Source organism: Neoarius graeffei, chromosome 19 (assembly GCF_027579695.1).
Source record: "Neoarius graeffei isolate fNeoGra1 chromosome 19, fNeoGra1.pri, whole genome shotgun sequence".
Taxonomy (NCBI): Eukaryota; Metazoa; Chordata; class Actinopteri; order Siluriformes; family Ariidae; genus Neoarius; species Neoarius graeffei.
In genome coordinates this window covers 57,285,099-57,286,514 of record NC_083587.1, presented here as the reverse complement: position 1 = coordinate 57,286,514, position 1,416 = coordinate 57,285,099, and positions in this window count along the sequence as shown.

Below are 1,416 nucleotides of genomic sequence, written 5' to 3'. Positions count from 1 at the left end.
TTTTCATTATCGCTGGGGTGATACCCTCAAGGGTATGTACCTTTCCCTTGAAAGATGCATGTAGTATACCTTCAATCTTGACTTTAAAAACTGACACAGTCCATTTGTGTGGCTTCAGTCAGTTTAAAGGAAGAGTATACTGTATCCAGATGAAATATCCATATAAAAGGTACAAAGGATGGCATTCTTGAGGGTACCACAGCAGCGACTAGAAAAGGTGCTTGTAAATGCGGACAGAATTTGACCATTTCTGTTACTAAAAAAACCTAACACTAAGTGTGTAGTTAATGATCTAATAATCAGGATTATTCTATCCATATTCACTGGATATCAGCAATCGCGTGCTCTGATTGGCTACTCTACTACTAGAATATCAGCTAATATACTGTGAGTAGAGAAAAACAAAATGGTGGAGCGTGTTGCTGAACCAACCGAGGACGAAATGAAAACTCTACTTGAAAACAAAACCCCAAAAAATACCAAAATAAAAAAGCAACAAAATATGGAACGAAAGTATTTCAGGGTAAGAACGTATCTTTTTTTTTCCCCCAAGAATTATTATTATCACATTTTTTCACAAAGTGCTCCTGTCATTTCACTGGTTTGTTTACATTCTAAGCGGAAATTATTTTGTCAGGCGTTCTGTATAAAGTTTTAATTTATTGAATTTGCAAAAAATAAAAATAAAACTGTTCTGTTTCTCAAAATTCAGTGAATGTGGATAGAATAAAACAGTTATTCCACTCAATCTGATCGTACATGGCTTATAGCCACTATCAGCTCATGTACGACTCGATTCCGTGGAATAGCTGTAAAATATATGCTGGTTCTGTCTACAACCATGTATATGAGATCTATATCAGATCAATCCTGGAAATCAGTAGTAAAATTTATTTTTTTTTTAACATTATTATTATTATCATCATCATCGTCATCGTGAAAGAACACCAAACTCCTGTGGGACATTTAAGCCCTATTAGATACCATCAAGTTCTCAGAGGGATCCATGATGCATAGCCAAAGGGCCAGTGATTTTTTTTTTTTTAATTTAGTTGAAGTGGTGGAAATCAAAACTCACTATTATCAAAGTTGTTATTATTATATTTGAGCCATTCCACCGAATCGGTGCCATTTCCGTCCCTAGAAAATTATATGTATAAATGCACATAAAAATTTACTTTAAAACACATTTCCTTATTACGCAGAATGTCCTGCACATTGATCTGATTTCAAATTTAAGATATATAATTGTACGGATTAATAAAAACTACCTAAAACACTGAAAAATAGCATGTGTTACCTGTCCCTGCACTCTAACTTTATACTTAACTATGAAATATTATGATTAAAATCCTTCAGAAACAGTATTTCTTTTGCATTGTTGTGTGACTCCATATCCTATCCATGGTTTAAATA